This window comes from Peromyscus californicus, unplaced genomic scaffold, assembly GCF_007827085.1.
Source record: "Peromyscus californicus insignis strain IS unplaced genomic scaffold, ASM782708v3 Scaffold_23__1_contigs__length_62951481, whole genome shotgun sequence".
Lineage (NCBI taxonomy): Eukaryota > Metazoa > Chordata > Mammalia > Rodentia > Cricetidae > Peromyscus > Peromyscus californicus.
In genome coordinates this window covers 35774542-35791212 of record NW_026294534.1, presented here as the reverse complement: position 1 = coordinate 35791212, position 16671 = coordinate 35774542, and positions in this window count along the sequence as shown.

Genomic DNA, 16671 nt, shown 5'->3' with positions numbered 1-16671 from the left:
GCATTGGTCTACAGTCACTGGAAGTAACTTTTAGGTCAGGGTTCATCTTGGTGCCAACAGTGCCAAAGACCTGGCACTTGAATCTCAGATGACATCATAAATACTGGAAGGTCACCTGTATAGTCCTAGGATGTGACCTGAGGACAAATGACTGACACTCTAGCAAGTCATTTCAAATGCTTTCCTAAAGAGTCCTTTATAGTTTTAAATTATATTTACATTAATTGTTGGATTAGTTATATGTGTGTAAAGGGACATAAATAGGTCATGTGTGGAGGCCAGAGGACAACTTACAGTGGTTGGTTCCCTGTTTCTATCCTGTGGGTCCTGGGGTCAAAATTGGATCATCAGGCACAGCAGCAGGCAATTTTATCTGTTGACCCATCTCACAGGCTCTTATGAGACCTTCCATTTTAAGATTTATTTGTTTTAAGGTGTACAAGTGTTTTGACATGCTCCATGTCCATGCCTAGTGTCCACAGAGTTCAGAAGAGGGTGTCAGGTCTCCTGGAACTGGAGTTACAGATGTTGGGAGCCACCATGTGGGTGCTGGGTACCAAACCTGGCTCCTCTGCAAAAACAGGAAGTGCTCTTAACCGCTGAGCCATCTCCCCAGCCTGACCCTATGAGCCTTTTAATGAAAACTCACTATCCTTAAGTCCCAAATAGCTTAGATGATGTATTATTACCCTGAGAAAAATGAACAGCATGTTAGAACAAATACTACGGAAATATGTTTAGGAATTTCTACAGTTCCTTTAAAACTTTAAAGTATCTGTGCGCGTGCGTGCATGCATGCATGCATGCATGCGAGCATGCGTGTGTTCATTTGTGTGTGTGTGCATGTGTGTGTGTGTGTGTGTGTGTGTGACTAAAGCACAAGGAGCAGGTTGCTGTGACTATCTGTCCTTCTATCAACCTTATTATCAGTCTTTCAGGAGCCGCCAGTCTACTAGGCACCATAGCAGCCTTTTCCCTCCGAAGCCACCTGAGGAGGTCCTGCTGTCACCACTGTTTATATTCCTAGTGAAAACAACACACCAAGAGATTAAGCACTCCCAGGACAGTGCAGCTGGGCAAGGGCTGGAATGCAGTTTTAGACCTCATTCACTCGATTCTCATTATGGGCGATAGTGATGTGCTGTGAAGTGGCGTGGCCATGAACTTCATCCTCAGCTGAGGCTCTTGGGAGACAAAGACAAAGACAAAGCCTGGTCACTGCGTGAAAGCCGAACTCCTTTCCAGGGAGCGAGCTTGTTCCAAGAGAGAATAGGTATGTGTACCTGGAGTTTTCTCCGGTCCTGCCCAGCCCCACAGATCCCCACAACCGCTTATAAAATAATCACTCAGAAGCTCATATTCATTAAACTGCTTGGCCATTAGCTCAGGCCTACCACTGTCTAGTTCTTACTCTTATATTTAGCTCATTTCTATTAGTCTATACCTTGTCATGTGGCTCGTGGCTTACTGGTAACTTACATCTTGCTACTCATTGAGGGGGCTGGCAGCATCATCTGACTCAGCTTTCTTCCACCCAGCATTCTCCTCTCTCCTTGTCCTGCCTACACTATCCTTCCTGCCTGGCTACTGGCCAATCAGCGTTTTTATTTATCATTCAATCATGGCAACATATATCCACAGCATACAGAACATCCCACAGCAGATATGCTTTTCTCCTTTGTGCCCTCCCTGACTCTTTCAAACTCCTGTTTCTCCTGCAATGGTTCTTCATTGCTAAATAAGTGGAAAGCCCCATCAGAGGGAGTACCAAAGGGAGAAAAAAAAAACCAGACTTTGAAAACTTTTTTTTTTCAACTTGAAAGATTGTTCTTTATTCGGATGGTATTCCCTCATCTACTCTGGTTAGAATGTGTTTGTTGTTGTCTTGAGACAAGTCTTTCTGTGTAGAGCAGGCTGGCTTTGAATGTGAGATTTCTCAGTCAGGGGTTTCCCAGTCCACCTCTAGGCCTGGCTGCAACATTCTCTTCTTTCTGGCTTTTGTAATATGCCTGTTGCTACAATGATTATTTTTTTTCCTTTTCAAAAGTATACTTGTTCCACAAAAGTTTTACCTACTGGTGCCTCTCGGTTAAGCCCTAGATTTATCGTTAATATTTTACTAATTATCAAATCTAATGTCTGGAAACAGTAACCAGGGGCAAAAATTGTAAGTGGGTCGTTAACATTGCTTCCAGATTGCCCTGAAAGAAAACACACTCAGCAAGAGATCAGAGATGTTTTCAAGGACGTGACAGGTCTTTTTCACATCAAATAGGTGATAAGTTACCACCTGCCATGTTTCTTCTCAGCAGTTAGTTTCATCCCTTTTACCCTCGGTGCAGTGGCAATACATCACCACTTTGGTACTTTTACCCCAAAGTTAGTCACCACTGGAGTCAAAGTCTAAGAGAGAAGCCTTGCTAGATTTGTTGTCTTGCAGTTTTCATCTTATCTGGAGTTGAGATGTACAGATAACGAGCCTAGGAAAACAAGAAGAGTTTTTGACACGTCTTCGAAATTTCAAAGTATCATTTAAGTAAGAATAAAACAGCTCCAGGGTCCTGTGGGAAGCTTCAGAGTGGTGGATTGTGATTGGCTAGGGCGATGTTTCCCTCTCCTGTCTTTACCATAACACTTGAAACATCCAACCATCTGAGAAAGATAACTGGGGATTTTTGGTCCCAAGCATCCTATTAGGGTGATGCTAGATCTTTTCTCTACCTCATTTATTGTGACACGTGGTGAAAAAGGAAAGACGCATAGTTTTGCAATTATTGGTTATGGAAAGGACTCATTCGTAGTCTGAGTTCAAATATTATTCACAAATATAAAAGTAGCTGGTAAGCATGACTGGCAGAAAGGGGCTGTCTAATCTCAATATTCACATGGGTTTCAAAAATATGGTGATTATTTTGTTGATGCAACACTGTGCCTTATGCATGAAAAATATTAAATAGTATCTTTGAATGATTGAACAAATTCTATTTATATCAGGTTCATTTATCAGTGAAAACCTTAGCCAAAATTGTATTATGTAAAATCACCCCTTGTTTTCTGTAAGGGTGAACCTGTAATATGTCAAATGCTTAAAAGTCTGTAGAGAGACACATAAAACATTACGTATTATTTGCACTTCAATTTTGGAGTGATTTTATTGTTTCACACAAGTAATATATAGTTTGGTATTCATCTTTATTTTCACCTATAAACAGCATATAAAAGACAGCAATCCAGAAAAGGGAAAATTTGAAGTGAGTTGACAATAGTATGTCACCCAAGTATCAACAAGATTTTGTCTATCTGGTTCCTTTTTCCTTTCCACATTTTAGGGTCAGCATCTAGAGTGACTGTAACCCAAAGCAGAATCCATAGTCGTCTATAGTTATATCACTATCTACCTGTACATCACTGAATTTGTCACTTGGGCGTTCAGAGCACTGAAGAGAAGTTACCTCATATCAATATCCTCCATGGGCCCTTGAGATGCTCTGTTTCCATTAAAAAGATGGATTCCCCTGTTCCACACCAGTAATACGTTGTTGCTAGGCACCAGACCAGGTGAGGTGCCTCATGGAATCACAGCTCTTAACTTGTGGAATCCGAGGTAGAATCTTATTATGGAAAAAGTTATAGAGTTGGAGGAGGAAGACTTAGGTTCTAATTCTTTTTCCTTGTTAAATAAGGCTATTGGGTAACAATATTGTTAGTATTCTTCAAGGTTTACTAATTTTATTTTATGTTCATGAGAGCTTGCTTGCATGCATGTATATGCACCACACATATATAGTGGCCAAGGAGGTCAGAAGACCTATTGTAATAGGTCTCTTAAATTAGAGTTACAGACAGTTGTGAAGTGTCACGTGGTTGCTGGGAACTGAAAACCCCAGTCCTCAGCAAGAGCAGACAGTGCTCTTAACCACTGAGCCATCTCTACAGCCCAAACTTGGTGAGTTTTTTTTAAATCTTCATATTTCTAAGTTTTAAGAAGGACATTTTTGAACGTTAGCTAAAAGGGTAGTAAAAAGTAATGTTTGGGACTGAATGTGTGTTTCCCAGGTTCATGTTTTAGAGGCAGGGACCCCAGTTTACAGAAATATTGGAAGATTAGAACCTTAGAATCTTCAAGATGAGGGGCCTCAGTGGGAGGAAGCCCAGTCATTGAGGCTATACCTTTGGAGGAGACATGGGGACCCCATTCCCTGAAGTTTCTCTCTGTGTTTGCTGGATTTAATGAGGTAAGAAGCTTTGCTCTGTCGTTCACGGTTGATTATTGGAATTCTGCCTTATCACAAACACAAAGCTATAGAGACAGCTAATAATAGACCAAACCTTGTGGGCTCATGAGCCCAAATAAACCTCTCTTCGTTCAAAGTTGGTTATTAGTATATAAGTAGTGAGTGAGTCATTCAAAAAGAGTCCCTTCATTTGGTATCTTTTAAGGTTTCTTTTAGGTTAATTTTTTTTCCATGAGGGACTGGAAAGATGGCTTGGTAGTTAAGAGCATTTGTTGCTCTTGCAGAGGACTCAGGTTCAGTTCCCAGTACTCACATGGGTTCATAACTGTATGTAACTTCAGTTCCAGGGGAGTATGATGTCCTCTTCTGGCCTCTATGGGTACTGCACACACATGGTTCATGCCATGCATGCGCGCGCGTGCGCGCGCGCACACACACACACACACACACACACACACACACACACACTCTCAGGCAAACACTTATAAATATAAAATAAAAAGAAATGAACCTTTTTAAAAAGATGAAATGATTTTAATTTTCTTCCCATCTGACTAAAATGTTTGACACATTCTCCATGAAATCTCTCTTATTCCTCATATAATTTGTGGAACAATTTGCTTGCTTTTCATACATGACTTACAGTTCTCTGTTTTGTATTTTGCACACTAACAACATCTGCATGTTAGTTATCTTCCCTCCCAAAGCCTAGATGCTTTATCATTCCCTGCTTAGTTTTGAATCCCATATCCCTGCTGGTCATAGTGTAATACACAAAAGACTCCATATCCATCAAATAATTGATTAAACCATTGCAGAAGGTATTAGCAAGGGATCTCCTAAACTGCAATATTCAATTATTCATGTATTCAATCAACAAACACTTAGTGAAGGTTTACTGTGCACTGCATGCTGGCTGGGGACTACAGACACAAAGGTAAATACAGCTGCTGGAATTACCGAGCTCACAAAATAGCAGGCTGACATTTAACTAACAAATTACCAAACGGTGGGGTATGTCAACAGTGGGGGCATGTTCTGTGGATGATAGAAGCAATTTCCTAGACTAGTGAATGTTGTTTTGGTGCTAGACATCAAAGGGTCACCATGTGTATGTGAAGCAGATCTTAGGAAACATGGGAATATGTGTCTGAGTGTGTGCTGCTCTGTGGCATTTCTGGGAGAGAGTGATATGGGCCTTCAGAGAGGCAGGCTGCTCCTGGGATAGGATATGGGCATGTCTCTAGGGGAGGAGCCTGCAGATGAGGTTGAGGAACTGTTGGACCAGGGGCAACAGTGCAGGATGGGGATACAGCAACAGGTTTTTAAAGAGAGAATCAGTCACTTCAGGATTATTGTAGAATTCAGCACAGGGAGAGATTCCAGAGGAGGGACGGCAGACCTCCAACATTTCTGTGAAATTCCAAGTAAGTGAAAGAGGCCTGGGACCTGGCTAGTGTCAGAGGTGGGAGAGGAGAGCAGATGGCCGCCCAGTTGCTTGGCGCATGGGTTTGCACTTGGATTAACTTGTACGGTTTCTTCACAGAAGGGCATTTACAACTTAATAAAAGTTATGGTCAGACAATTAATAGAGAAGTTCAAAAATTGCACTCACAAGAGGGGATAAGTAATTGGAAAAGGAAGGCATGATAAAACTGTATTCTTGTTAATTTCATTCTGGAACAAAGTCCATGGGCTTCTTCTTATTGCTTTGCATGTGTTCAATCTGCCATAATTCAGTTTATACTATTTGTTTACTTGGAGACATTTTCTCACCATGGAGCTCTAGCTGGCCTGGAATTCACTCGGAGATCAGGATGATCCAGGACTAGGAGTCATTCTCTTGTTTCTACCTCCTGAGTTCTGGAATTACAGGTACACATCACCACACTTGTTCACAGTTCAGTCTTGTGAGAGAATTTAAAAGATTCCCCTTTAGTGCAGTTGACTGTGCCAAACAAAAATTGAATTGTCAATACCAAGGTGTTTTACTGTTTTTGATGGTGGTGGTGGTGGTGATGGTGGAGGTGGGTGGTGGTGGTGGTGGTGATGGTGGAGGTGGTGGTGGTGGTGGTGGTGGTGGTGGTGGTGGTGGTGGTGGTGTGTGATTATGTATGGTTCATTACAGACCCCACGCCCTGCAACTGTCTGAGGAAAATGAGAGCCTACACACTAGGTAAGTTTTAATAAACTGCCTCAAAGAGGAGTGTGCTTAAAAAAGCTTCATACATTTGAGAAGAACAGGTAAGCATGGGGATTGACTCAAAGAACTACATTAAGTCATTCTTAGTGACTTTGACATAAGTCTCTAGCAGAGACAACTCTCCCCTCTTGAGGAACGACTGGAAAAGGAAGACATAGATCTGAGTCCATCTGAACTTGAGATCCAGCTAACTACACACACACACACACACACACACACACACACACACACACACACGCACACAAGCACACAAGCACACACACATACACATGTGGACAAGTTCTATTTGAACAAAAGTTATGTGAAGGATTTGGAGTTTAAAAGGCAAAATACAAAGTCACATTCGATGAAACGATAAGCATGCACCTCATTTCTCCTTTCTACCACATAGAGCCTCAGGCATGCTTCCAAGCACTCTACAGCTCAATTATATTCCAACCTTCATTTTACTTTTGAACTCTGTGACATCATCTTACTAAATTGGTCAGGTTGGATTTTACTCAGTCTGTAACCCAGGCTGGGCATTGAATTCTTGAATTTGTGGTCCTCCTGCCTCAGCCTCTTGAACAGTTAGGATTAGAGGACTATATCATTCAGTTTAGTAAACCTCGATTTTTTGAGCTTTAGACAAAATTTGTGTTTTGATTTTCATCCCCTAATATTACTGTTAACCGTGTAGCTAAATTTTTCTTTTGAGCTAGTATGGAAATTAATTAATTAGTTAATTCTATATCTACAAACTTTTCTTCAGCTGTTTCTTTTGTTAGGCACAACTGGTGGCATTAGTGACAAAGAGACTCCTTGTTCTGTATTATATCACACACATATTTTCAACTTTTTATTGTGGAAAATTTAAATATATACAAAAGCAGAGATTGCATAGTGAGTCCCAATGTACCCATCACACCGTGACATTCCAACTTCATGACCATCTTGCTTACGGTATCTTCCATCATTCTTTCTCTTTTCTTTGTGTGTGTGTGTGTGTGTGTGTGTGTGTGTGTGTGTGTGTGTGTGCGTGCGTGCATGTGTGTGTACATGTGTAAAAATGTGTATTCATGCAGAGGGAGGCCAGAGGAAACCTTTGGGGGTCATTCCTTAGATGTTATTCAACTTTTCTTGAGACTGCATAGAACTCAAGTAGGCTAGGCTAACTGGCCAGCAAGTCCCAGGAATCCTGTCTACGCTTTGCCTGTGCTGGGGTAATAAATGTCTAACTTATACAGATTCTGAGGATTGAACTCGGGTCCTTGTGCAAGTACTTTACTGACTGAGCTATTTCCACATTCCTTTATTACTGTTTTAAAAAACATGTTTGGAGATTTTATTTATTTTTATTTTATAAATGTTTTGCCTGTATGCATGTCTGTGCATGGTGTGTGTGTGTGTGTGTGTGTGTGTGTGTGTGTGTGTGTGTGTGTGTGTGTGTGTGTGTGTGTGTGTGCAGTGTTGACAAGAATTGGCAGAGGGTGTCAGATACCTTGACCAGCAGTTACAGATGGTTTTGAGTCACTGCATGGGTGCTGAGATCTGAACCTCATCCACTGGAAGTGTTCTTAATCACTGAGCCATTTCTCTGGCTAACCCTCTTCCTTTTAATTTTAGCTTTTCACCCTCTCTTCCTTTCCTCCTTCTCCTCACTCCACCCTCCCTCTTTTCCCCTCAGTCTTGACTTCATCTCCTTCCCCATTTGAACTCACAACCACTGAGTCTCAGCTTCTCGGGTGCTGGGATAACAGACATGTGCCACCATGCTTAGCTGTTATTATTTATCTTTTGAACCTTGTACCTTAGCCTCTAAAGCAGCTGAGGCTGTAAGTAGGCACCACTGTGCTTGATCCCTTCACTCTATTGAAGCAAGTCTTGAGTGCCACACATTTCATCTTCAGGGCTTCAGCAGAGTCTCTAAGGACGAAGAGTCATTCGAAATAATGGCGTAACCACAACCGTATCTAGACACCAACAGTTTCTTGATAACATTCAAAAGTTAACAGCAATTCTTTCCTCATGCATCCAGGAAAGGCCGAAACCTCTAAATATCTCTTAAAGGTCACAGATATATTTTTAACTGTTCATTTGAATTTGGACCCAAATAAGGCAAACACATTATAACTGCCTAATGTTGTCTTTGTGAGTCCCACTTTATTGTGTCCTCCTGACATTTTTTTGGTTAGGAAATACCCATGTGGACTTGGGGAGATGCAGTCCCATGGTGTGCAGTTAACGGCTTCCCGTGCTCTTTGTACTTCCTGTAAGTCAGTAGTTAGATCGTAGGGATTAGATTGGATCTGATCAGATGCCAGCGGGCGGGGGGAAGGATGGTGCTTTTGAGCAAGACTTCTTCCTAAATGAAGTTGCTTTCATTACCTAGGACACTTGGAACTTCCTGTGTGTCATTTTGTCACAAAACACACAATGCCTAGGTCTTCACAGATATATTATAATTTTAAAAGTTTTGATGTAAGCACGGTTTGAGTGGGTATTCCAAACCACCACAATTTATTGAGAAAGAATATGTGAGTGCCACCTGAGATTAATAACAGCAGCAACAAACAACTTTTTAAGAAACCATGAATGCAAATAACCCCTAACGACCCCATCAAAGGCTCCTATCATTTATCCAAATTATATGCCATGGATCAGCAAGTACCTTGACAAGGAAACTTCTTTCTATGTGACATAAATCACCACTCGCTACCTTATTTAAAAACTGGAGGATGATAACAGCCCTGTGACTCCATAAATTTGAGTTTCTAATATTATGCAGAAGAACATAAAACCTGTTTATGCATTGTAATGCAGCAATGATGTATCTTATCACAATCATTGGCATAACGAAATTACTAACTTGCCGATGGCATGCATAATGACAAGTTTGCAAAGGGCTCGGAATTTTAACGTTTGATTTCACCTGCAACTCAAATCCCTGCAGCAATTAAAGAGAAAACCGCACGTATCAAAGCAACAAATCTCTTTAACTGAGTAAGACACGTTTTTCAGCAGGGAGAATTTTTAAACGCCCTTTGAGGCTATAGCAAAACTAAAACCATGCCAATTTGCATATCAGTGTAGTTTTTAAAGTCCTGCATGAAATGATTTGCCTTTTCTTCCTTAAAATTAGTAGTAATAGGAAGCGAATGTCATCATCAACAAGACGCTACTATCAACTGTGTCACATGATTTTTCCCCCCACATTGTTGGCTACTTCCACCGAAGTGAAAATGAGAAGGGTTGAGGTGTAGATCGCCTCAGGAGCTGGCAAACCTTCTGTAGAAGTCCATACACTGAATCTATTATGCTTTGTAGGCCATTTGAACTATGTCATAGCTACTCATGCTGTAGGTGTAGCAGGAGGTATCCTTAGGAAATATGCAAACGGACAAGCATTGCTGTGTTCCAATAAAACTTTATTTATAAGGACAGTGGATTAGGCAGACTGTGAGTCAGCTTGCTGACCTGGGCAATTCAAGGCAAGTGCTTCTGCCTATTAAAGAAGGCTCCCTGTTCTTTCCTTCTTCTCCAAATAATCGAAGCTGGCAGCCTATACTAATTGAGTTCAACAGAAGGCAGCTAAATTCTGCCCTCCATCTGATGTGTGTGGACATAAGTTTTGTTATAGTCTTGAAGCAAGTCTTTTGAGAAAGCCAGCCACCTGTCTGAGTTTATTAGAAGTAATGAGGGATAAGGATGGATTGTCCCACGTGGAACAAAAGAAATCTTCCAGAAGGAAGTTTGGCACTTGAAGGCAGCTTTGTGCCCACCCCTCTTGGTTTTATAGATGGACCACTTCAAAGTTAAAGAGCCACTGGAGCGGGGAGGGGGACAGATGGGAGGGAGCAGGGAAGATTTGTCATTTAGAAATTAATCATTAATTGTGACATTAAACATGGACTTTGTATTCCTTCTGCTTCAAAAAAAAAAAAAACAACAAAAACCAACAACAATAACAGCAAAAACAGTATACTCATTGAAACTTGGCACCCGGAAGCAGCTGTTGAAGCTGTCGACTGAGATTTTCAATGTGTTCAGTGTCTCTCGCACTTGTTTGCAATTAATTTTTGCTGTAACATGGATTATCCGAACGCATAAAATAGTGTTTACAGAGATTACGCCACAGTTGCAAAATCTTTCTAATATCACATTTTTTTAAATGTAACTTACAAATGCAAATGACGGTTACAAAGTGATAATTCCCCCCAAACAGACATATAACATTTTTGTTAGATGGACTGTTTGCATCAGAAGAATCAGGCAGAAGCTGAGTCTAAGTGGCTTTTTATTGGATTTAAAAAATTCACAGTGGCGCACACTGTGGATTCAGTGGGTGGACATGCAAAGGGTGCATTTCCTTTCATAATTAGTGGTGATTAACCCAAACTGGGAGATTCATATGCAACTCATTATTGTCAAGCTATCGTTTATGGGTTAGCAAAAACATTTCTTCTAAATTTAGACTTGCTTCCAGAGGACATTTCTAGGGATGTTGTCCAAACTGTTTCTCTAATGTGGCAAATATAACTGGCAAACATCAACAAACCATCTAACCCTGGCCTTCTGTCTTCCCGAAGCCTCTGAAATGTCAAGCATTGGAGACCCCTCTACAGTCCACAGCAGTTTTGTTCTGGCTTATGCTGAAACACAACTTTGGAGACACAAGGAAAGCGCTCGCACCAGGCCTTTCCCCCTCAACGAGGCTTGACTTCCTAAGCTTGACATTTGAAAACTTCAAGATTGACGACCCAGATAAATGATCCCTTTTTATCCAGAAGGAAGACAAGGAATCGGTAAACAAGCCAGCAACTGCTGTTTATGAAATGTGCTAATGATCCTCCCAAGGAGTGACAGATGAGGGAGCGACTGTTGTCACAGACAGGCCCCTGTGGCGGCAACAGTGAAGTACAGTGGTTTTGGCATTTAGATCCTGAACTACCGTGTTTTTGTAATGGAAGAAAAAATTCAAATTACTCAGTCACAAACAAGTGCGCATTTGTTAATTATACTTACGTTCTCACAAACATGATTCTTTAAACTACAGCACAGCATTGAATTTGGCTTTGAAAACTATTTTTATTTACCTAGGAAGTCACAACCATGTATGTGTTCCTGGAGTCCCGGCTTGCTTGTGAGAATCTGATCTCATCGCAGCTCTGCTTGTTCTGGGAAAATGTCTGCCTCCCTCTGCTCATTTGCATGGTCTTAGGTTTGCTGACCTTCGCATCCATGAGCTCATCAATGATCTTCTTCAGCTCTAGAACGAAAAAGAGGCAGGGCACTGGGGTTTTCTCAAAAATTCCTGACAAGGACCCTGCTAATAAAGTGCAGATTCCACAATACATACTAAGTAAGACATTCTGGTCAGTCTTACAAAGAAAAACAGCTCATAAACATAGAACGTATTGTTTCATGGGAGCACATGTGTTAATATTTTAAATTAAAGATGCAGTACAGCTTTTTGAAGTGCATTAAGGCCTTTCTGGAAAAATATGTACATGGCAATAATGCTAGGAGGGAGTTGTCATTCTGTTGTTTTTTGATTAAATATCCGTTGTTCCTACTGCTTTTGTTTGAGGCAGGGTCCTGCCATGTTCCCTGGGCTGGCTTTGATCTCCAGATACTCTGATGTCTGCTTCCCAAGTATGGGAAATTCCAGGTGTGTGCCAGTTTGCCCAGCTGCACGTATCTCTTTTATATGTGAGTGTGGTGTGTCCAGGTATACTAGTCAATAATCGCCACTGCGGTCAAGCATTTCCTCCCTGACCATGCTGTTGTACAACAGGGACTAAGTGAGGTTTTGATCCTGAAAATCCCTCTACGTCCCCCAGAAAGGATTTCTGAAGTAATATCAACAAGTTCTTACAGATCCAGAGAGCAAGCCGACCACAGCGGAGGCAGCAGGATCCTTTCAAGATGTTCCGAATGACTGAGTTTTAGTTGGAGGCTATTAGCTGAGGATTATAGCTGAGGATCTGCCAGACAAAATGACAGTGAAAATACCGTGGGGAACACGTCCCCCGTGCCTTGCTGCCTATGGTCTGGATAGTACCAAGCAGATGTGCCTGTGCATTACAGTGTCCCTCAAATTTTCTGAGTATTTTAAAGGAGCATCTGCACAAAGGAATGCTTTGTGCTGGAACCAGTTGCTGGGAAAAGAAGAATTATGGACGATTTAAAAAATAATAATTAAGATCTAAGAGGGAGATAAGACAGCGATTGGGAGAATGACAAGCTGTAGTAGAGTGAGGTCTCTGATGCTGTTCATGGAAAACTGGACCAGCTGAACTTTTCCCCAGAATAGTCTTAGGTTATCAATAGATAGGATGTGTTGTTATATGGTTTACACCATTAGCTTGGGGATTTTTGTAGATAAGTAGATGGATTACTTTTTTGCTGAAAACCAAAACCACAAAACTGTGTTGAATTTCATGGAAAAGGGCATCTATTTTGAATGTATGCAGAGGGCCAAGTTTCCAGTTTTTACTCTGGTCTCCCACCCTCTTTTCATCAGGAAATAGCTGCGTTGCTTCTCAGAACTTGAAAGTAAGACCCTATTGCTGTGGAGGACACACACTTCACGTAGAGGACTTGGGAGAGTTGAGCTGGAACTGACGTGGAAGTACATTCTAGAGGTCCAGCTCTCATAGCAACATTAGGTGCCATGCAAGCCACCAAGGGAGAAAAGTTAAGTTAGCGAGAGTCCTAGGAATCTTTAAGTTCTGTGGACTGCAATCACGACCAGTCTGGCAAATATGCACTGTACTGCAATAGTGGCACTTCTGTTTGGGGGGCAACCGAGGACTCTCTAATGAACATGAGGACCTCTCTGAAGCAGGGAATTCTTGCCTGGTACTGTAAGCCTACCCAACTTCCCATGCCTGGAGACATCATAGACTCCCAAGGATACTCTAGTACTGCCAATAAACCAATATAATTTCTAAATACTTATCATCATACCTGCAGATAACTGTAGCTCTTAACAGCCCTCATCAAAGACACTTTATCTTTTTTAGCCAGAGACCATTACAAAAGCCACAACTGGTCAAAACGCCGAAAACAGCAGGCAGTGGGGTGCCTATGCACAACCGTTACAATGGAAACCCTATACCTAAAGCATAGGTGATGTCACAGAAGAGGGAACAGAAAGATGGTAAGCCAGAGGATAAGACTAGATAATGTTTTCTAGACAATGAAAGCAAAATTCTACCCTTGGAATCTCAACATTATACTTACCTTAAAAAAAAATCCTCTCATAATGACAATGCCAATGGACATGTCAATGTGGATGTGTAAATTCTCGGAAAGCTTCATTCCTAGATAAGATAGGGAGACTCAGTTTCCCTAGGGATGAGCTCCCTGATAGGTTATCCCAAGTGATAAGTCCTAAACACATGAATGTACTAGCAACACTAAATGGATTCAGCCGGCTATATTTAAATGTAACATATATACATATAGATGGAACATTAATACTATAGAAGAAGAGGCCGTGGATTTGGGAGGAAGTGAAGGGGCACAGGAGGAGCTGGAGCAAATGCTGATGTAAATGAAATAAATACAATACTCATGCGTCAAATTCTCAAGAAAAACTTAAATTAAAACAGATAGACACCTCCCTGTGTAGCTAGAGTTTTCCTGCCTGGCCCACAGTCAGGACAAATCTCTCTCACCTGCCAGTCCCACAGCCGCTCAGACCTGACCAAGTAAACACAGAGACTTATATTGCTTACAAACTGTATGGCCGTGGCAGGCTTCTTGCTAACTGTTCTTACAGCTTAAATTAATCCACTTCTATAAATCTATACCTTGCCACATGGCTCATGGCTTAACGGCATCTTCACATGCTGTTTGTCATCATGGCGGCTGGCAGTGTCTCTGACTCAGCCTTCCACTTCCCAGCTTTATTCTCTTCCTTGTCCCGCCTATACTTCCTGCCTGGCCACTGGCCAATCAGTGATTTATTTATTGACCAATCAGCAACACACTTGACATACAGACCATCCCATAGCATCCCCGTCCTCCAGCTTTCCCAACATCAATGCATTCTGCTCCTGCTTCATCCTTGGCATTTCTCTCGTCCATGCTGTAACGATTTTCCTCATTTCAAAATTATAGACTTTTTTTTTCCTTCCATGGTTCCAGATCCTTACACATTTAGGTTCATGTTCTATTGCTGATCTGGACTCCCAGCCTAAATGGCAAATTAATTTTGATTTTATAAAAATCTTGTATTTTTTTTTTTTTTTTTTTTTTGGTTTTTCGAGACAGGGTCTCTCTGTGTAGTTTTGGTTCCTGTCCTGGATCTCACTCTGTAGACCAGGCTGGCCTTGAACTCACAGAGATCCGCCTGGATCTGCCTCCCGAGTGCTGGGATTAAAGGTGTGCACCACCACTGCCCAGCTTCTTGTATGAATTTTTGAACTTGATTTTTTTCTCATTTGATATTTCACTTACTAGATTCATATACATTATTATGAGGAGCTTTACATTGCTCAGTGTTACTGATGAATACATTTTTTGCTTGAATATATCACAATTCATTTATTCACTTTGTTTCCAGTTTAGTAATTACAAATAATCCTGCCACAGAGCATAGTGTACAGCTTTTTGATATGTGTATCTTTGTGCTTCTGTTTGTATATTTCTTTATTTTTTGTTATGCATTCTGTAAAAGTATTTCCTATCTCTCATATTGAAATTATCCATGAGACTTCATTCATTGTCATAGTTTCCTACTTGATTATGGGTCCTATTTCTTTGATTCATTTGTACCTAGTGCCTTAATTACTTTTCCTGCTGCTAGGATAAAGTGCCCTGAGAAAAGTTACTTAGAGAATAAAGGATTTAGTCTCGCTCACAGTAAAGCTAAGGCAGTAGGTGTTTGAGCAGCTGGTCATGTGACATGCTCAGTGAGGAAGCAAAGAGCATGAATGTGTGGCTGTCCTCAGCTTGCTTTCCCCATTTTGTATAGTCTGAGGTCCTTGTTCAGAGAATGATCCTGCTCACAGTTACAATGCGTCCATGCCATCAATGAACCTGCTCAACATAACGCCTTACAAGCATGTCCAAGGGCCCATCTCCTAGGTGATACCTGTCAAATTGACAGTTAATATAGACCATCATACTTAGGAAATTTTGACTTCATAGTATACATGGTGAGCAAAGCAATCACATCGTTCCATAGGACTTAGTCCTCCACCAATGTGTCGACAGAGAGATATGGTGTGTAGTGATCTATTGGTTTAAATATTAAGGCGACTCCACGTAGTTAAAAAGGAGGTTTATTTTGTGAGGTAACTTACAAGTGAAGGGATAGGTAACAGGGTCTGGGAAAGGTGAAGCGCAGTCCAGTGGTGTTCTCTGGAGAACTCTGCTCAGTCTACCTCCAGCATCCAGGGTCCAGGAACCAAGAGAGCTGGCCCATCTGGATCTCAGGTCTTCAGGGGTCCTCTCTTGACTCCACCTTGTAGACATGACAGTTACCAAAGCCTCAATGGGGGTGGCACTTCCAGGTCAAAGCTGGACCGACTACCCGCTACGGTGATCATGACTTACATGGTCAGAGATTGAGATGAGTTGCTCCTGAGTGGTAGTGTTGGTGCAGTTCACTCTCCACCCTGCTGCTGTTGTTCTTTGGCTGTGATCAAGTTAGTCAACCTTTTCTTCACCTGGATGAGACATTGAGATAACTTAGGTGAAGAAGCACTTGTTTCAGCTCACGGTTTCAGAAGTGTGTTCCTAGGTCTGGTAAGGCAGAAACATCATAGCATTGGAAGCATTTGGCAGGGAAGGCTTCTCCCCTCTAGACAGCCAGGATGCAGAGAGGCAATGGATGAAGACAAGATATACCCTTCAAAGGCATGCCCCAGAGGCTGACTTCTTCCAACCTGGAGAAGTTGGGGCTCATGAACAGATGATGTAGAGTCCTCATGATCCAGTCACCTCTCAGCAGAGTCAGCAGCTGGGAATCAAACAGCACATGAGCCTCTTGGGCTACATTTCATAGCCAAAGCACAACAGCAGTTCTCATGGTATTCGACTGGAAGTTCATCAGTAATTCTCCTCATTCCTGAAAGATCGTGAAAGTTCCAGATCTGTGGCTTGAAAGTTCCCAGAGGAGCTTGGCAGCCACCTTCTCCAGGCATCTTCAAGAACTAACCAAGAAGCCAGGCGGTGGTGGTGCATGCCTTTAATCCCAGCACTTGGGAGGCAGAGGCAGGCAGATCTCTGTGAGTTCAA